This window comes from Mycetomoellerius zeteki, unplaced genomic scaffold (genome assembly GCF_001594055.1).
Source record: "Mycetomoellerius zeteki isolate Tzet28-1 unplaced genomic scaffold, Tzet1.0 scaffold766, whole genome shotgun sequence".
Classification (NCBI taxonomy): Eukaryota; Metazoa; Arthropoda; class Insecta; order Hymenoptera; family Formicidae; genus Mycetomoellerius; species Mycetomoellerius zeteki.
The window spans coordinates 112,230-134,538 of NW_017257793.1; the positions used below are offsets into that span (position 1 = coordinate 112,230).

The 22,309-nt window shown below is 35.6% G+C and overlaps 1 protein-coding gene across 1 annotated transcript in view; it reads right to left on the reverse strand.

Annotated features, from left to right (window-relative positions):
- Positions 1 to 18,683, reverse strand: part of LOC108729568 (mannosyl-oligosaccharide 1,2-alpha-mannosidase IB) — a 49,337-nt gene extending 30,654 nt beyond the window's left edge. The window contains exon 1 of the mRNA XM_018458741.1: positions 17,159 to 18,683. The gene's annotated coding sequence lies outside the window, so the exon portion shown is untranslated. The remainder of the gene's footprint in view (positions 1 to 17,158) is intronic.
- Positions 18,684 to 22,309: the final 3,626 nt, after the last annotated feature.

The following is a 22,309-nucleotide window of genomic DNA, read 5'->3' on the forward strand; positions in this document are numbered from 1 at the left end:
TATAACTATGCGACATGTTGTGTGCATCTCTTGCTACCGGACGACACGTGGATTAAATTAATTTTCCGGCGAGCGTCCTAGCTACTTGCGCAAAAGCAGCGTTAATGCTGGCGTGGCAGGTGGTTGAGCAAAATGATTTCCTTGTGGAAACTGTAACCAGAGCCGTGGTCTTAAAATTAAGAACTGGGATTAAAAAGTGAGTCATACCGTGTGCACTAGTGAAGTCGTAAGTTAGATCATATTTATGAGTCTCTTAAGTTTAAGTTTTGTTCATTAAATATTTTTTTATTACTAAAGGCGAGCATAAACATAAAATAAGTATTAAATATTGTGCTAGTTTTTAATGGTCCTTAAAATGGTTCGTAATAAGTTGAATAAACTTGACATCTGCGTATAATTATTTTATTGATCTATATTCTATTTGATCTTAACGTTTCTAATGTAAATTACAATAACATGTAAAATGTAATGTAATTTATAATTTAAAGTTGAATTTTATTAAATTGTGGCACTTTAACGATTTTATTGATTAATTGTTCTTGATTCGTCAGTTTTTTAAAATAATCATATTCCGTACGCAAGGTGTGTACTTAATAGTTATATTCACTAATATAATATACTTATGTATATAATTCTGCCTCTCTTATTTATACAGTACATCTTGTTCTTTTTTCAAGTTAAAGTGTATAATAAGTGTACAATATTAATGCAAAATCAAAAATATATCGTAGTATTACGGTAAATTTAATTTTTTCCAGAAAATGGAATGCAACTTATCATTCATCTTTTACTTTAAAGAAAAAAGTTATTCTCACGATTACAAGTATTCACATCAATTAATTACTTCTGTTACTAAATTCCATGTAACAATAAAACAGAGATCAAGCTTTGGCGTTTGATTTCGCGCGTTAGTACGCTAATGTATTCCCTATTAGCGTTCCCGACCAAATTATTACCGGGCATCGATCATAGAAATTTGACACTTATATGCACCGAAATTTCGCTAACACCACCATGGTCCTGTACTCGAGAATGATCGATTGCCCTTTACCGTGATTGATCCAGAGCTACCGTGTAACGTTCGACGCAGGATGAAGGGTCACACCCTTCTCTCGGAGCATAAAGGAACCTTAGTAACATGCGATCGATCGCAGCAATTGGAAAATCATGACTAATCAAGCAGATAAGATCGGTAGAATAATCAATCAAGATCTTATTGGTTTAAATTCGACTAAATCTCCTTTTAGTAATTACGTAAAATAGTAAGACGAATAAATTATAAATAATGGAAGTAGTAAGCCTTCTTCTTTGCTTTTAATGTACTACAGTAATAAACAGAGCGCAATAAATGTTACTCTATAATTCTTCACACAATCTTTCTCTAATGTTTCAATATGATATATAATTATCGTTAGCATGTAATTATATTCCAGTAATTACAATATATTCGAATGTAATTATCAGTCACATGATGTAACAAAAGAATATTGTATCAATCAAGCAATGTTTCGATCATAAAAACTTAAAAAAAGTTTGAACAGATTTCTGATTGATCGGAAAGCCAAAATTCATATTCATGCATATAACGTTGCCGAAAATGTTTTAGGTATTACGTCCTCCATTGACGATTACTGGAATCAACTAGTTGACATATCGTTGTTGGTCGATAAGATACAATATAATTTCACAGTACCAGACGAAGTAAATATAGTTATAATCAACCGCCGTGCTTTTTCGAGGTTGGTAATAAACTAGAATTCTTCGGCGAAGAAAGACCGGGTGGATGAACGCCGTAAGGGAATCTGCGAGAATTCTTTAAGATCGATGTTCGATACCGAAGGGCTTACTTTTCAAGACTTTCGATACTGCATCGTGATTCGTTGTTCAATAAATTTTTAAAAAATTCCAAATTCTATGCAATGTAATTATAAGATTTTTTTGTTCTTAACATAATTCTCACGCGCGTGCGCGAAAGCATATTAAATAAATATTAAACTAATTTATGTGTAATGATATAGTCGATTTTTAGTCATTATTGTTTATAATATAATTAAATTCTTTTCAACGCATATTATTAAGAAAAATTAAAATTATGAAGACTCTGACAATATCTTTGATTAGTTCGGATACACACACATTTATTAAAGCTTGTTATGTATTTGTTGAACCATTATACCTCAGTAATCTGCTCTGGTTCACGCATTGTTGGAAACAGGAGCGAACAGTGCTGTTTAATAGGAAAGATCAAGGCTCTGCGGTCTCCTTAATTTGAATCAACGGTGGTCATATTGCGGTAGGCATCCAGTTTGGCCACTAGACCTCAAGTAGTCAACCCTATCAAAGTACATGCCAACATGCGTTCTCCTAAACCTGTATCAAACCTGTATATCTCAGTATATGCATATCGATGCATACTATCTCGCCTTGTCGCCTTGAATATATCGTGTACATCCCCGCCCAAACTTCGCCGACAGTTTCGCTTATGCGTCTATGCTGCTAATCAAGTTCTACGGTTGCTCGCTTTCTTGTTAGACTCATCTTTCGTCTCTCCTGTTACAACAAGCGCTTAAAGTACTTCAACTAGAGAGAACGGTCACTTACGAAGCAAAATACCTGTACTAACCGCGGACGCTTGAGACTCGCGGGACTTAGGGCTGTTTTTAGCGGCATAAAGTGTCCCTTACAACTTCTTAGCAGTTAAGACTAGCAGTCTCCGGTTACCGAAATATGCATAATGCATGGGAAGGACCTTCTTCGCTCTTCGAGTAGGTTATGAACGTTGTCACGGATTATCGTACGCGGTCACAGGACGCAAGAAAGTGACCTTCGATAATTTTATCGATTTACATATAATTGAGTAGTAAATCCGTGTAACGAAAATAACGCAACAATGAATATAAATTTTATTTTATTTTTCATTTATAATACACTATTAAATCTATAGCGTCAAATTTAACCTAATTTAAGTATCTCCACTCAATGTATCGTTATTTTACTGAAACAATGGATATGATGTATTAAGTAATAGCAACTTAAATTAAGTTAAATTTTGTACTATATATATAGATTTAACAATGTATAATTTAATGTTTAAGATATTGACACAGATTATAAAAATTGATAATTTTTTACAAAAAATATTTCAATAAACATCGGTAATCATTAGTATGAATAAATTTTGAAAAAGATATATACCACGATATTGAACATTTTTAGACAAATGAGTGTTTATTGGAATTTTGCTTGACAAAGTTAGACAACCAATCACTCCGCCGTGCTTGCTTTCAACCAAACTCCTCACATTCATTCCTCTTCTAGGCAGTCCTTTTCCTGCTTATGGCGAGCGCGACTGCCTCGGATATTTCCATTTACCTTTTACTCTGGCAAACAAGAAGGGATCCTCGTGGCTGTTCAAACGAGATCTCCAATAGCTCGTGGAAATTGGGTAGACATTGGAAATGAATCGAAAGAGCAAATAACGCGGAGCAAGGGGTGGCGTGCTCTTCGGTGAAGTGGCGAACCGATGAGTGGCGTCGCGTCGGGACTTGGTCGTAGCCTTTGCGTCAGCGATGGTAGACGGGGGTTTGAAACAGCGAGGAGTTGAAGCGCACTCTGACGCGTACATACGTACGGAACACGATTTTACGGCACTCACGAGGGATGCTCGGGACGCTCTCGATAATCCCATGAGCGCTCTTGATCTGCTTGATCCGTTCCTACTGTCTCTATCCTCTCTCTCTATCGTTACGTGATGTTTAAATGATCCTGACGAATTATACGCGGTAAATTTCGTTTGCGATAGTTCCAATATTTAGCAATACCCTTGAATTCGACGACGAGTCGATTAGCGAACGGAACTTCGAGCTTTCAAAGGTAAACTTCCGATCGATATGCATATTTAACTATCGCACCATGTTATATATTTAACGTGGTAGTAAAGCTCACAAGTTGTAGCAGCGCTTTTTAACATTGCTCACGCGGAAAGGTTACGGAAGTACTTGCTAACAAGTCCAAAGTTTCTACATGGAGAAGAAGGCGTATGCTCGAGCCGGAATATACGTCCAGAATTAATAATGCGCCGCTAAAGCTTTACCCATATAATACGTGGCTAAGTACGGCAGGTGCGCGACTCACCGCGTATATTTAGGTTAGTCGAGCTAGCTCCACTACCTGCATCATCGGTGCACTCGTCGTTGGTATCACTCATATGAAAATTACGCGTTAATACTTTAAATTACGTTATCAGTTATTTATATAAGAGATGCTGCAATAGTTGGTTGTACAGCAATTTTTAATGTGCTGGAAAGAGAGCAGTGCTCGTTTCGCGTTCGCATTACATTCAATAAAAGTATTTTTCCACTATTTGCGTTAGTTCCATTTTCTATTACATTTGTTATACTAACGCATGCTCTTTTTATCTATTTAACAGTAAAATTTCCTTTTCCTTAATAATCAGTTTTCAGTTACATATATCGTAGCGATTTTGTATCCTTTTTTCTTTAAAATGCAGCTAATTTTTTTAAACTGAAACTTTGAAGTATTTAATTATTATCATTTATACTATGTTATTTATATTACATTTTTAACATGTTTTACTTTTCAAAGAATTTCTCACATAACGAATACGAGATAGTACTACTTCCTGCCATAATTACATCGTCATATCATGTTCCTGACCGCAGCAGAGATAGTATGTCATCAGTAAGATAACTATGCAATGTTGGACATAAATTGCTTAATATAGAACATAGAGTAATTCCAACTATTCTATCTCCACCCGTAAAGTAAACCTGTTCAACTCACACAACGAATTGTAAATCTACTATCTGGTGAAATTGAATTTTTCCCATCTGTCGCAAGAGACGAAGACGAAAGTGTAAAGTGGAATATTCGTGCAAGTTATTTTCACATTTTGCATTCAGAAGCGTAAAGCGTTATAGTGCAGAAAAGGCATTATTTTGATACAAATGCTAATCGAACAGAGAATAAAGTTCGTAACTGATGATGGTGATTACTCAGTGCCACATGCAAAATTAGATCAGCCATCATTACCGCGTTGCAAGGGATGAAAGTACATAATTCATATTGACGGATACCACAATAGCAAAATAGTCAATCAATGCTGATATATCTTTTTTTGCTACCTTAAAGAATAATTAGATATTAAATCTTATAAGAATCATTTTTAAACATTAGCTCTTACGATTTTTTTTCAAATATTATATGTATTTTTTATTCAAATATAATATAAAAAGAATTAATTGATTATATACGTGGTTTTGTTCATAGTTGTATTAATAAAAGCAATATTTTGTTTTGGAGCCTATTTCATCATCGTTTCTATAGGGAATAATCGATGGAAACAGCATGCTAATTAATGAAGACATGAAAGACAAATTGCACGTTGGAGAATACAATAACGCATTTACTGTTTTTTTTTCCATTGTATAATAATACATGAAATTGTTACTGCTATTTTTTAATAACGAACTATTATGCAATGATATTATTATGCGATAATAAAATCTGTAAACACAAAATGTGCTGCTGCAGGTAGAATCGTGGTAAGAATTTAACTAATCTTGATTGAAAATAGAACAAGTATTTGAAATATAAAAGAAAAAAATAAGCTATAAATTAATACAATACAGAAGCCATTTAAATAAATAATTGCCATTAGTTAACTTAACGAAAAATAAATAAAATAAAGATAAATTCTGGTAGATAGATAAGACTAAAATCTAGAGAACCTAAAAAATCGACGAGATAGGAAGCAATCTAATGACATAGATACCAAGAACTCCAGGAAACTCAGAACTCATAGAGAGATAGACATCAGCGAAATCGTCTTTCCACGATGTTCTTTTACGTGGTAATTCAAATCGCATAAAATCATTATTGAATTCTCGAGAAGAATCTTCTTAATAATAATTAAAAATCGATAAAATGTAAAATTGTTTTTTCAAAAATCAAATGTATGTGTCGATTTTACTTGATTTTATCTTATTCTAACATTCTACAATTAATTCTTAATTGAAATATTGTTTCAATTTAATTTATCACAATACGTATATGTCAAAGATTTTAAATTTAGTTAAAAGGATTTTGAAACAATTTCAATTGCAAAATTAATGTAATTTCGACAAAAAAATAAATTATATTAACGATTAGTATTAAGATACTTAACTCATGACTATTTCATTTCTCTGTCTACTTTTTAATTAATCGATTTAAATTAATTCAAAAAGATAATACGTTACATGCTTAAAATAATAAATTTAATATTTTTTATCAAAAAATTTAATGAACTCTTTTGCTCTTATTATAACTATAGTTATACATTTAGAATTATGAAATAAAATATTACTGTTATCTATATTTCATTCGTTCCTTTTAGTCTTCTGTAAATATAATTATATAAAGATTTTAATCTTGTTTAGCATATATTTTGACATATACTTAAAAATTTCTCAATAACAATTTGGTGATAATGGTTATTATAAATAATAAAATCTTGCAAATTATAATTTTCATAAAATATTTTAACCGAATTTACTAATTAAAAGTAAAAAAAACAAATTGTCACTATATATATAATATTCTATGTAATTTGTTTACTATGTAATTATGCATACTTTTTTTACTTTCTTTACATTTTTTAAACCAAAATTCGACTTATTTTTCAACATAGTTTCAATTTTATTATCACTGCTATTGCAGTTAACAAAACTCACACTTTCTTGTTCACTTTATAAATAAGGGTTTCCACATTTATTCACAAATATTAACTTCAACTTTTAAAAGAAACTATAGAACATTACGCAGACTCTTAGAAGATCTTTTCGACTTCTATTCACTTTGACTTGCATAAGGAAAAATGTGAAATTGAAGGGGTTAGAGAGAGTTAAGTTTAAGAACTTAATTGGACAAAGTGCAGTGCATTCTGTAAGATTTTGCATAATGTAGGTAGAGTAAAACGCATTTGTTATGAAAATAGGAAAACAAATCGAGGCGCCGGAAACCCTAGTTTTCCTAATATCCCGAGATACCCGTGAATTTTAATATAACCCGTGAGTCTCATCTTTTGTACTTAACAAACTTCGCCATGGAATAATTTCTAAACTACTTCAAGTAGCTTCGCGATTTTTTTTTATTAATATAGCGATTGCAGCGCGATGCATCCTTAAATATTTATTACTCAAATCCAACGTGCGAGCTTAAACACGAGCTATAATGTGAAAGCTCACAGAACGGATACGACATGCGCTAAATAAATTTTTTGCCAGTTTTTATTATTATGTATGCACTCCGGACGGGTGTTTATTCGATGTACAATGTGAACGTGACTATCCATCTCGGGACGCAATTTCTTGCCTAGTGTTCGCTCACTCGCTCACTCACTCGTTCAGTATTTGCTCCCACGGCGAAGAAAAATGCGAGCGTCGCATTTGCACGTTAAATCGGATAAAACGAGCGCTCGATTTACCACGGAAGTAACGCGCCATTTCAGTCATTTTGCGACACATCCTCGTTACACAATATTCCAGTAAAATATAAAACTTGGTTAAATTTTTAAAAAGTTCAAGTAACTTATAAATATTTTTTTATTCAATGTATTGTAAAAACTATTAATTGCTTTTATTTTATTGTAATATGTGTGTGTTGTGTGTGTAAGTAAAGTAAAATTTTATATTAAGCAATATGTTATGACTTTATAAATTTTTCGAAGAATCTAAATATACTAGCAAATTCGCAATTATAATATGAAGATAATTGACGACAAAAATATAAGATGTGTGTGTGTTGTGTGTGTGTGTGTGTGTGTAACTTTACACATCGAAGACTCAACTGTCTTGATAATTCTAACAAGTCAATTTTAAGCCTCTATAATTACGACATCGTCAGTGCTTTCGAAAACTTAGACGGTAAATATAGAGGGCAGGTAAATGACGATGAGTTTGACAGACGAATGGTGTAGCTTAACATTTTCTTTTCGTTACGTAAACTAGTTGGCTCCTCTAGCTCTAGAAACAGAGCGCTGTGTCGTAATGCACCGTATCTCTCGTTAGAAAAGAGAAAATGGAGCAAAGTAAAGGATGGTGCGCGAAAAGAGCAGCTTTTACACCCGTGAGAGTACTTTATTACATAGTGTACACATAGTACATCGTTTTCATGAGAGAATCGTCTTCTTGGAATATATGTACTTACATTCTTGCATGATTAGTTTCTCAATAAAAATCTTCTAAAATATATTCCATATTTCATATTTTTCTTATAAATTATAAATTGTGATAAAAAATGGAAAAAACTACAAAGAGATTTAAAACAATCCAATAAAAGTGTATATTATGCAAAAAACATTCTGTTCTATGTTTCATCATGCTTTTCTTATCAAAATTTTACTAAAAATGTGTCGCTTTTACATTTATTAAAGGATGCAAAGAATTTTAAACATTTTATATATTACATTCTATTATGTTAATCATAATTTTTTACTAAGTGAGCTGCAAATAATATCTGTTCTGCAATGCGCCACGAAAAAATAAGTTTGTAATTATAAAAAAATTATTAATTCAATTTACAAATTATCAATTGTTTATATCAATCTCATATAAAAAATATAAACTCGATATTTACACGCTAGTATAAGCAAAATTTTATTCCGCCATATATAAAAATATAAGGATACATTATCTGATAGCTGTCTATCATTGTTATGTTGTACGATACAAGAAAACCGATATTAAAGAGATAGATGGAGAGTTTAAATAATCTATGTAGCTAAATTGAAATGGTGTACTGTTATGAAACCACAAAATGCAATCCCCTGAGAGATATTGATTGCCATTATTAAAATGGAACATAACACAGTATTTTGCACAGCATTTTATAATTAGTTTTAACGTCGAATACGCAATAAATATGCAAATGTACTCGCATTTTAGACTTACATAACTTTATCTGCACATATGTATAAATAAGATTTTAATATTATTTAATATTTAAAATAATTTCACAAATATCTTTTAATACCAATTATGATATCAATTATAATTTTCTCTCACATCTTATATTTTTATTTTTGCTAAATTGTGAATGTTGTACAAGATAATCTATAAAAAAAAAAATAAAAACTTGACTTAAAAATTTTGTTTTCTGGAATATTGCAAATACACAACAATGAGGATTGCATCACTTTGTATTATTCCAATTGATTAACCATGATATAATTGATATATGTATAATATAATTAACAATTTAACGTCTCGATATTGTTTTCCTATTATTAAATTATTTAACAGGATGAAATATTATATATTATGTTCAATTCAGCAAGTGTTTCATCGGAGTTTGACCCCGTTAGATAATCAAAGAAAACGTAACCTTGCGATCGGTGACCCGATTCACTTGGCAGAAGATATGAAGCTGCGGCGCTTTGGGGGCTTCAATGGCCCACTTCTCGAACTTGGTGAGGCGATAGGGCAGTTTAGTCTACATCGACAATGGACCGACAATGGACCGGTGGAAAAGCAGACATTGTTATGAGGAACAATGAGTTTGAACAATTCTGACCGATAAAAGTTGTGTTTTGATACGCATGTCAAACTATCCAGATATTTCTTATCGACATTTAGTAAAAAAAACATGTTTAATAAGCGGAATATATTCAGAGATCAATTATTTCAAAAAATGATAAAAACTAAAACAAAAAGATCTGTATTCTATATGGTCTTATTCGTTTCTCCTTAGATATATTTTTGTTTGTTTATATGATATATATTAAAATGTTTACTTCTTATTATAAGTGGATTTTGTAATCTGTCGTTCATAAAACGCAATTTGGTTAGTATAATTATATTATGCACTGAAAAAAATGCATGTAATTTTACATAGAAATTACATGTTCATGTAAAATTGCATGCATTTGTTTTCAGTGTATACTGATAACAGGATTATATATGTGAATAATAAGAGCAAATGTAAACACAGAATGTTTTACCTCGTTCGATAAAAATTAAGCACATTTCAGTTAATCGTGACGAAATTGTCATCCGGTCTCATGAAAGTCAGTTTAAATGACGAATCGCTCGTCAAGATACGATGCTGATTGCATGAAGCTGGCTGCACGGGAATGCAGTGCAAGTGATTTGCGGAACAATCGATCGCGGCGCATATATTCTCCTGCCAATACGTCGATAAATCATCCTGACAAGACGAGGGAAAAGTTTTTAGGGAAGATGAAGGAACCACAGTTAGACGAGTAAAAACAGCTTGGATTTGTCGAGCTCGCCGGTATGCAACTTTGTTCCTTTTTTCTAAAATTTTATCTCAAGATGAAAAGAAAGTGTAAATCAAGTATTGTGATCATGAGAATTCTATGCAAACATTTTAGATTACACATTCTAAATATTTTCCATATACGTATATTCATTCAGATACATCATTCGTATACGAAGATATATATATATCGCCAGATTCCGCAAATGTTTGATTAATTTGGAGTTTTGTTAACTATCGCTGTATCGTGCGCATTCTAGCGTAACTTTTATCGCAATACGATATCATTATAGCCTAATTTATCACATAGTATATTCTAATCATGATGACAAGTGGAAATTTTCGGATTAAGAAAAAAACAACATAATGCGCGATTCCACGGTTCGTTAATCGTACAAAGAAGATAAATTGATCAGACTCTCGGACATTCTTTTAGGCTTGAACGATTACCTCGGAAGGGAAGACGTAAAAACACACCCGTCCAGATCAACCCGAAGAAGATTTCAATGAAAGTTCTCTCGGTGAACTTTCATTACGTACGTCGTAACTCCACCCGTCCCTCTATTCTGTCGTCGCGAGAACGTGAAAAGTATGATTGGAAAAGTTCGCAAGATGGAACCGAGTATTCTCATCGATTTTTCAGATAGTATCCCACGCATACGATTAATAGGTGACCTTAAGTACTCGGTAAATCTCCAAAAGAGACAACTCTCTTAATGAGTCGCTGATCGTTCGATTTATCGTAAATGCCGATGAAAGTAACGAGTCCCATAAGTTAAAGAAGTGCTTTTTGCAAAGTTTAATCACTAATTTTAGTCATGATTATCAAAAATTGCTCTACCGATCAGCTCGTCATTTACGAAGCCGTAAATCTTTTGGACATTCGCAAAGTATTGCTTGTGAGACCATTAATCTTTGAATATCTCTTTTATATTTTGCTAACAAATAAAGTAAGAATGATGAATGATAGCATAAAACGAGCTATTCTATTAAAAAGTAATAACAAGAAGAATAATTAAATAGATAATTATGCATTTTCTCTCTCTCTCTCTTATAGATGCAATGGCATAATAAAGTAAGAAAAAGAGAGCATTAAAGGAAACGGGATATTCTATCATTTCTAACAAATAACCATGATTCTTATTGTAAGCTCATTATTATTAAAAACTATCTTTTAATTGGGGTAGAAAAAACATTTTTTCTTGCTTGCGAACGTATAAAGAGCGTGCTGCAGAGGCGCAGGCATCCCGCGTAGTACGGTCAAGGTAAAGACGGAGGTCTATTTACGACCCACCTTTATACATCTCTCAGATAGTACACACGTACAGCTCGCTATACGGCATGAATGGCAATTCGCTTCTGAACGGATCATTCAGGCCGCGCGTCACGGGATTCGCACTCTTCGCTACCGAGCGGTGCACATCCTTGCATCTTGTCGCGTTATAACGTTTCACTACACGCTTGTACTTGGCGCAAGAACAAGTACTGGCTCGTCGTCGACGACAGTCGCGCGATTTCCGACCGTTTGCATTCCGCGTCTCTTACACATGTACTCGGTGAATAGCATTTCGCACGCGCGGATAGAATGCAAAGAGCTCAACCAGTAGTGGAAGATATAGAGAAATTGCAAAATCACACATTGACGTTGGTGTCTCTATGACAACAAACGTGATTCGCCGTAGAATGCATTATACAACGTTGTACTACGTTACTTAAAAATCTCTCGTGGTTATTAAATTTCGCTAAAGGAATCGATGAGAATCACATCGCAAACTGTATTTTTCTTTGCTTTAATAATTTTGACGTATCAATGTGATTATTCTGAAAAATATAGCATATCATTGTCCTTCAACATTGATAAATTTGCAAAATACTTTTTACGATTTACGTCATTCTTTATTCATCGTAAATAACTTTATCCAACTCATGGTCATATGATACAAATACATTGCGTCCATGACATGTGAACCACGTACACCGTAAAGTTTGTAAATGACAGTTGTTGAACGTGAATCGGCTGTGTAAACAGAGATTTGAACGACGCGACGACGGTGGATGTGCAAAATCAACCCACGCTTTTGAGATGTGAGATACTGGAATATATTACGCGATGATCTGCGCTGACCTTTCACGTGCCAGTAGCTCACGCTATCTAGTATGATTGCCAGGAACAATGGTCAAACAGAACAGTAATTCTGTTGATGATTGTACGATAATACGCGGCGACTAAGTGGTATTTGTTAATTATACTTTGCAGTATCGACGAATCAATAGGAGAAATTTAATATAATTATTCAAATCTTGTTGAACGTAAAATAATTAACATGAATTTTTTAAGGAAAAAACACGAATACACCTTCATTGATACGAGTACTTTGAATTAAAATCTACATCAAAATCTACGTTTCAGAAAAAGTCAGCAAATTTTAATCATCACGATAACTCACTGCTGTCATAAACTCTTCGTCGGTTTACGTGCACAAGAGGGACATTGTGAGCATAAAAAGTTGTCACAGCTGAGACATTTTGTTCACTTACACGTTACTTGATAAGCCCAATCCTCAAATGCCTCACGGATTTGGCCATTATTCTTCAAGCGTGCTAATGTTCCGCTTGTGAGACGATCCAATGCAACGTGACATCTCGCTACGACGCCCCGGGCGCAACGTGGATTTTCATCGCTTTATTCTCTTACGCGGCAGTTTACTCGCTTTCCCAAAACGGCCAACCGTCGCGCGGCTCTCTTCCTTGATTGCAGCTATCGAGGTAACTCTTTGCATAATGCATATCGGCCTAACACTGGGGAAATGGAGAGAAAAGAGGAACAATAGAGCGAGAGAGAGAGAGAGCAACAGACGCGATATAAAGGTGCGCCGCGCTGTACAAGAGTGCAATTTAAATTTTTGGACTGACTCACCCTCGGACTCACCGCAGAACGGGAACTTTTTCAATGTATATAGTTTTTAAAAGCACCCGTGTCCTGTTGCCTGCCCTGCATAATGCAAAGTAGCTTCGTATCCGCAACGTTTTACCGACGCGGCGAATCGCCACGTACCGCCCGCTATCTGCCGGTTCGTGAATTTGTACGAACGTGGGATATGCACGGCGAGGTCACGTTGCATTAGGGGTCACCATTTAGCGTGACGTTTTCCTTTTTCTCACCTCCCGTCGCGAGACGCTTTAAAACCGAGCGTTTAGATTTACGACTCCGACTCTCCGACTGTGCCTCTGCAATTTCGTGCTCTTTTTTTTCGCGGGCCGATTCGGTGAAAGGATACGGGATACGTTTTAGATTCACACATTAGACTTTCATATTCGCCAAACGCAAGTGTCCCAGTTCTTCTCCCGTTTTCTGTCGTGAATAGAAACGTTGGCTGGAAAAACAACCGATAAGTGTCGAATTACGACCGCAGGCGCGGAATTTCCAAGCGCACGCGTCACATTTTTCGCGTATTAGAAAAGCCTAGGCACCGAAAACTCGTGCAGCTTAAATATGTCACGAGAGCCAACCAGATTTATCTTTCAAATTACATCATTCGATGTACTTATGGAAAAAATCTTCGAATCGGTCAAAAATATCGTTGCGTCGTAAACAAAATCAATTTTCTAGGGCGTGCCAAAAAAAAAACAGGTCAAAATAAATAAAATCGCGAGAAGATAAACAAATGAGGGAAACGTTTCAATTGATTGTCGCAATTTACCTTCGTTATGATTGGTAATCACAAACGTGCACGAGATGTGAAGAAGTGAGTAGAATGATTCGTTATTGTAAAATTATCAATTATGCCTCGTTTTAATATTAATTACAAATTGCAAATTGTAGATATGAATCAGAAAGAGATCATATAAATGAAATTAAATGAATAAATTAGCATTCCACTTAATTAACACTCATCGAAGCCATTAAAATTCGACGGAATTATGATTCGAATATGTAGCTGGTATCGCAAATACTACAGTACTATCTATTTTTCCTAATAAATAGATAAAGAATATCAACGTGTGATAAAGCAAATATAAAAACTTTTCAAACGTATAAAAATAATTTCTATCGTAGACAGCAAAAAAGGTATATATTTGTTCTATAAATAAACTATTTACTTTTTTACCTTTATCCAAATGTCTAAAGTTAATCAATTAAATTTTACCACATCACGTATAATCACGATAATAATGTAAACACTAAATTATACATTGATGGTAATATTCAAATAAAATTGTATAAATTTTATAAAACAGTTAAAAAGAGAAAGATTCACATTAAATATTAATTTACGAAATTCGTTATACTAATGAGCGTTTGACGCGGTATAATACCATGAGTGCAATTACAAAAACTCGCGTGTACGTTCTGGAGATACGGGAAGGATAATTCACCGAATAGCGCTTTCAGCACGGATTTGACATCTGAAAATACGGTTCTCCACAAATGACTACCTCGTTACTGTCGCGTTATAAATAGACCTCAACGGCCTTGGTCAACATTCTTCGGGGTCGTCGGCTTCAACCGGCACCCTCACGCATCGTGAAGATGTTTTCTCGATTATATTGAAATTCCCTGCAGAAATCACGAACGAGACTCTCGATGAGAATCTCGTGTTAAATGGACAAGCAAATGACATACGCTTCTTCAGAAATAACTTCGCTTATGTAATATTGACCATGAGTTATAGATATCAAAACTCATATACTTCGTTTCGCGATTTTAAAGCGGAACATGGAAAGAAAACGATTTTGCTGAAGTGTCTAAAAGTTTAGTTAGATACACAGATCTGAAAATAATTTTTGCTAGATTATTAAAATAATTACGCAGGAATTTCAAGCATGATGAGCAATGTTACGTAAAGTTTTCACATTCTAGTAATCAGTCTCAGCATCCTACATAATTATTTTGATGTCCAACAAAATTACTTTCAGACCTGTATTTAGTTAAATTTTTAAATATTTCAACAAAACCTTTCTGTGTGAGAAACAAAAAATATTGATGCAAGGACGAAAATTACAGTCGACATTATCTCTAATGTCCATTTCTATCAATTTAAACTAACTTTTAATCTCGGTTTAATTTGTTTTGTATGTTTTCCCGTTGGTTTTCCCACATCTAAGAATTAGAAAACATAAAGAGTAAACAAAACCGAGATTAAAGTTATTCTACATTGGTATAAATGGACGTAAGAGCTTTTTATTCCTAAAATCGATTGATATGTTACTAAAGTTAAAATTTATCAAACGTTAATCAAAGGATTTTCTATTTATGTAAATGCCGTATTAATTTTGATTAGTACTTTTTCTAGTAATAACTTTAACTTTCTAGTAATAACTTTTCTCAACTACATAGACTCAACTATACAGAGTTTTTTTTTAAACTAAAAACTTCTTTGCAGTCTTGACAAAAAAAGCGATTAAAAATTGAATCAAATTGTATACAAAAGAATTAATCGTATTTCATTCGCTGGTTTCTAGTTTCTTTTTGTGAAACATAATTGAATTAAGATTTAATAATCTCACAGAAGATCGCTAAGTGGATAGCTTAGTACGAAAGATTAAATTTTGCTAGCGGTCACAGAGTACGGTCAGAAAATTGCCGTGCTTGTTCCTTTCCGTTCTACATCTTCGTTGAATCGAAAAATCCTGGGATCTCATTCTCTCTCTTCGCTTCCTTTTCGAATCTAACGTGCTCGCGAATCGGTAGTCCGGTAGTGGATCAGCCTCGTAAATTCATCTCTATGCGCGATAGAAAAAATATTTCGCGATCTTCCAACAATTCCGTTAATGACACCTCAATTGCAGGACTGCAGACGCATGTTAAGCTATAAACGCAGTAGCGGATACGAATTCTTTATTCGAACGGCTTTAGCAATAAGTGTTACGTCATTACAATATCGCTTTAATTTATCGGAATTATTGAGCGATATGTTATGTAACGTAAACTATCATTTGAGTTGCAACGTGATAGCAGAAAATCGATTACAGCCTGTAAACTACTGCGTTTTATCTTATCATAAGATACAGTCACAATTATAAAACTTAATTACCCAAACAATGCGTCATTATATCGGCAATTCCTTCATATCATTTTTCAGATAATACTAGGTTCACAATTGTTGTCTAAATGTAAACTATATTAACGCTGTAATGCATACGTAAAACCACAATTTTTAATACTGGAATAATAGTTTTAAAAAAAAAAAAAAAAACACCCACTAATATAATGGCGCGTTATGTCCAGACAATTAGTTTCGTGACTGTATACACACAGAAAAATACACACTGTACGTAAATAATAATTACTTCAAACATTTCAAAAGTTCGTCCACATTCGCAAATCTATTATAAGTTCATCACAAGCATAAAGTCGCTCCTTCGATCAATTCATAATATTCTTTAAAAAAAATTCTTGTTTAGAATACATATGATCATTAATTAATTTTTTAAAAATTTGTAATACATATATTTTTTTTTAAGATTATCATCAGGAAAATATTTTTGTTAGAGACAACTCTGTTACTTAGAAGAAAGAAATTAAATTAAGATAGTCACTTTTCTTATAGCGAATTCGGTCACTTGCATAACACTATTTAATGTATACTAAAAACTGCCGTATATGAAATTAACAGAGTTAAATGTAAAAGCATATAAATTATTTTAAAGGAATAAATACTTAATATAATGATACTATCACATCATTTAACGGAATATACATATATAATTATTTCATTGTCAAAGTTCATTTATTGCATTGTATTTGGATATTTATATGAAACAGCTTTTAATATGCATTAATCGAATGTAATGCGAGAGATCGAATTCATCGTTGACAACAGAATGATATTTTTCTGTGTGTGTAGAGAATCGGTAAATAAAGATTTCAAAATTTTACCGATTTCCGGAGACGAAGAAGAAGGTTCTCTCATCAATCTCGGTGAAATCTCGGTAATATCACAGGTTTTATCACAGAACGATGGGCAGTAGAAGATTCGGTAAGACGTCTAGGTATCTCTCTCAAGGCAAGAGATCGATCGCACGGTGTATCCTTTCCTTAAAATTTGTGAACTCGCGTAAACGATAATCCCGTCCAGTTTGGCTCACTGAAACGGCCAGCGATTACTGGGGGCCTCGCTAATTCTTGCGTTAAAGTACAACGTGACACGAAGGGACAAGGTCGATGATCGGCGTGTCGTTTCGTCACGTGTCAAGAGGTGTTATCTTTGTCGCAGCAACGCCGACTCTTATTGTCTTTCGCCTTCCTTCTTTCGTGACGGCACGTGACGAACGAATCCACGGGGATTTCGCGTGCAGATTCGAAGTTCGATCGTCGATGCAACACAGTCGGTGGACGACCGTTTCCAGCACGATCGCGCTATTCCAGCCGAATGCAGATTGCGTCTTAAAAGGTCACGCGGAGCTGTTGCATGTCCCGACGAGGGCGAGCCGGCGAAAGTCGAGCGTTGGTGGAAAGCCGCGCGTTCCCGATCTACCAACCGATTATCAACGGCGACGATTTCGAGCCGTTTCAACGTCGAAATTGGAGCGCAACGATTAGCGTCCGATTGTACTTTGGACAGGTCCAGCCGGGCGCGGCAATAACAACAGCGATAATTGTCGATTATCGACGATCGGAGTACACCGTGTTGAAATGCACTCCGATGAACGGGAATGAGCTGGACTGACAGACGCACCCTGCGCGGAGGAACAAGCGTGGCGGTTTAATAAAAAACGTAAAAAAAAAAGAATGACTGGCGACAACCGGCTGTGGCACGCGCTGCCACGTCACTCCATTCGCGTGTAATCTCTGGCGTGAATTCACCGACGGACGTATATGTGGATATGTGCGTGCGCGTATGTATGAAGTTAACCGTGAATGGGGCGCGTACGTCACACACGCCGATTCTCTGGTTCTGCAGGCTCCAACGGTTCTTCGGAGCAACGAATGCTAATTGACGAGAGTCACGAGCGCGAGACGTTAAGAGGAACGAGTCACAACAGACACGGAACGCGAAAGGGCTCGCCGCGTGAACGCCGCGTCGAAATCGAAGGAGCAGCCTCTTTATACTCCGGCACACGTTGGGCGCTCGCGCGGAATGTCGGGAACGCTCGGAATGTCGCGTAGCAACTCTTGGATGCGTCGTAGCGATCTCGTCTTTTTCCGCAAACGATTACGGCCACCGCTTTCTCACACCGTCGCGATCTCGCCTTTCCTTTTCTCTCACTCACACGCGCACTTTGCACTCAACGACACTCACGACGCACGGTATCTCGCGGTTACACTCGATCGCTTCTCTCACACGGCGCTCCGCGACGCGACGCGAATGGAAGCCGGGTGACGAATTAAGAACCGAATCGAGTTAAATATACGCGCGCAATCGCGTCCGTTGGAGCACTGACGCGCGGCACCGAACTCCACAAGCAACTGCGGCCGACTTCGGTCGGAGTACTTCGGCGGCTCCGTTCGCCAGCCGAATGGACCCGAGGTGTCACGAAGTACCCGTCCATTCGCCGCAACGTGCGCCCCGACGACCGATGACACTCCGGTCTCGACCTCGGGTCGAGACGGAACACCAGGTGAGAATTCGGTGAGAATTCAGGACCTTGAAGGAAAAACGTCTCGGTTATTGTAAGATAGGATCCACTTAACGCTGTAAATGCTTCGTTGATTAATTAGAAGAAAGAATTTCACGAATTGACCAAAGAATGCTGCAAAGCATTTGCAGCGTGAAGTGGATCGCACCCATAGAGATAATTCGCATTAACTGCGGGTGCTTTTTAATTGTAAAATCACTAGACACTTTCGACGACACCAAGTTGCGTTCCACAATTGCTGTAATCGTCAACACTAACACTATACATCCGTACTCAGCCCGAGGATGACTAGTCGGCTGTGTATTTTCTAGTCACAATGACATGTTACTAATCTCAGCGGTTATAAATGAGATTAGAGAACGTTGAGTGGCTGGAATTTTGCTTTTTTTTTTCGTTTAATACAGACGGAAAAAAAACTACATTTAATCTAACTCTATCCGAAACCGTGGACAGCATACACATGCCGTTCCAATTGAATCTTGCACAATGCTACACTTTTTGTACATTCCCGTGTATGTTTGTGTATTCCTGTGTACGTGTCAAGCAATTGGAAAGCATCCTGCGATATAACTCTCGACTACAGCAACGTCATTTGATAATAACAAAATGATTTTAAAAAATAAGAGAATTTACTGAACTCACAGAACTTGTTGCATAAAAAAAAAACAAAGTAAGGAGTTTAATACGATAAAGCTTCGATTACATAATAATAAATACGTTAAATTTCTCTTTATCTTTATCTTACTCACAATAAATTAAATTATTATCATTATTATTTTAAAAAACGTATACAATACCACAATCATGTAGTTTAACGTATTTATTATTATGTAATTGAAGCTTTATCGTATTAAACTTTTTATTTTATAATTTTTTTACCGAGTTTTTTTAACAAGTTCTGCCAATTAATTCTTATGTCCTTTTTAATTCATTTTGTTATCATTGAATTTCTTCTTTGTTTCTTGCATAACGTAATTTGAATCCAAAGCGAAAAAATTTTTTGCGATTGTACGATTGGTACTGTGAATTTCTAAACTGTAAGTAAAAAAACTTTGATTATTCCTCTAATCAATCGTAAGGCAGAGGTTTATTTGCATCCTGTTGTTTAAACATCCTGTTCTTTAGAAATTGGTGTAGTTTTTATAGCTGCAATTGAGAATTAATCTGTGTGATGTTTCAGAATATCCTCCAGAGCATCGATCCCATCTCGGTCCACTTGATACTTTGAAACATTTCAACGGCAACACATAAAATTATTAATACATCATAAATTTTTCCGATTCGTTCAATATGCTTCAATCAAAGAGTGTAGCTAAAGCGTAAATATTTGAAAATTTATCTTCGTGGTATTGGCAGCGTTGCGCGTCAGTAGACTGCTTTGCTGAAGCTTAAAGAATAAAATCATATGAAGCAATTAAGGACGATCAACCGGACTCCATTAATGCGAATTCTATCGGTCATCTAATATTTACCATAAGTCTCAAATAATAATCCCATAATCCCCTGCATATTACATTCCATAATGCCAACGACGAAACGCGTTATTTATAAACGTTATCGATAAACGTTATTTATTAAAGCGGTAGTTACCCGAGACGTCTATGACGATATTGAAGGAATAAATGTCCGATTTAAATCTGGATCTACGTCGAGAAATTGAAACGATAATAACGCGTACGGCGCGAGATACTCAAATTACTCTGTTCCGAATCCGACTCTCACGTTGCGCAACGTCTTCATACACGATGGTCGTCAATTATCGTCGTTGCATGCGCTTCGCGTTGGATTAAAACGGGCACGGCGATGCCTGGTGCGTGATGGAAATCATTTTCACGCCAAGCCCAAGATTTTCGTGCCTCGCACCCGGGATCCAGTACATGTCGTATAGTCTCGGCCTATAATGCGAGGGGAATACGTGGGCATCGAATTCGCGCTACGGGTTCGTCAGAATTTAGTTAACTCCTCGCGGTTTGCCGAACTTCGTTCTAATAACAAAGCGCACGCGAGCCTATCTAATAACCATCGTGATTACATCTTCATTAAGGACCGTCCGAGCATCAAGATATGTTATATCGTTGCGTTAAGTCGTCTATATAAATATCCATCACAAATGTTTACATATGTACATTAACATTCATTAATAATGATACGGGAAGACTATTGTTAATCAAACACCATTAATTTCTTTTTTCCTTTACAGAAATCAAGATTTCGTTTGATAGCATACGATTGTATGTAGCACGATTAGGAAATATGATATTTTTATCCTCGTAGCGAAATACGGCTTTTTACAATAAACAGATATACTGATTATGCACGCGATTATTATAAGTCCATGTTCGTATCTCACAACATCCAGCAGATATTGCATGTTTGTTGAGATTTTTATTTTAAATAAGTAAGGAAAGGATCAATACGATCGACGTTAGATCTTATTTCCTAATAATAATTCCTAATAATATTTGTGTATGTAAATTCTAAATATAAGTATCTTTCAATTAAAATGGGCGCCGCTTACTGTCGAACTCGAAACATGTCGAACTCAAACATAAGCTGAAATAATAATATCACAATTAAATTGATCGTTGATTTGGTAATGATGGTGAAAACGCGGTACAAACTACATTTGTTCACTTTTAATCTTCTATCGAAATTCGTTCGAAATTCCTGCACATACATACATATATACGAAAAAGACTCAGACAAAATTTCATTACATAAATCCTGCTTCACGTTGGTAATTTCAAACTCGCACGATTTCGTTTTTCTTCGATGCTTATTTTCCGTGACGGAAGAGTTTAATTGCCCGCAACTCGGACTGCATAAGACACACATGATCGTTTCACACAGGGAGAAAAATATTATCAAAAGCCTCCGGATGAGATTACAAAATCCGGATGACCGGATGTACGCTCGCGGATTTACATTTTCATTAAAACCCTGATTGCAACCGCGGGCTTCTTGGGCGTTGTTGAAAGCCTGTCATCGTGTAATAAAGCACTTGGAAAGCCCCTTTTCTTTTTGCAAACCGCCAACACATTTCAACTTTGATCTTCTTTCCAACAACGACCTTATTCTCTATCTTCTTTCTCCGCTTTCCTGACGGTCCATCGACTTCCCTCGCACGAGTTTTCTCCAAACCTGTCTCCCAAACGACCTCCCCCTTCTCCTCATAAAAAATACAATATTTTCCTTTCATTTGATCAGACAACCTTCCCTTCCCTCTCTTATTCGTCGGTCCTCCGTGTCTGTTCACCTCTTTGTGTACCTGGCGGATCTGTAAGTTTAATTCGACGCGGAAGTCCAGGCGAGTCTGCGCCACAACCGCTCGTTCTGAGCGACTTGATTGCTTTGTCCTCTGAGACTCTAATATGAATTACAAACCTGCTCCTTGACTTCTCCACTCTCGTTCCCTCCTCACCCAAACCGTTATCTCATCGTATTTCCCTGC